Here is a 247-nt window from a genome sequence, read left to right on the forward strand (position 1 = left end):
ATGCATGCATGCATGCACGGGGCTTTGCTTTGGCGATGCAGGAAACCCGAGAAATCTGCCAAACCTCAGAGCGATGATATATCTCCACATGCAGCAGCAACTGCACGAACAGATGCAGCAGCAGCAACATATGCTGCTGCTGCTGCTGCTGCTGCTGCTGCTGCTGCTGCTGCTGCTGCTGCTGAGGATAAATTTGGATGCCCCTCAATACGAGGAGACATAAAGACAAAGTTGCGCTCGCTGCAGC

The sequence above is a fragment of the Eimeria mitis genome, genomic scaffold, assembly GCF_000499745.2.
Source record: "Eimeria mitis Houghton genomic scaffold, Emh_scaff747, whole genome shotgun sequence".
Taxonomy (NCBI): Eukaryota; Apicomplexa; class Conoidasida; order Eucoccidiorida; family Eimeriidae; genus Eimeria; species Eimeria mitis.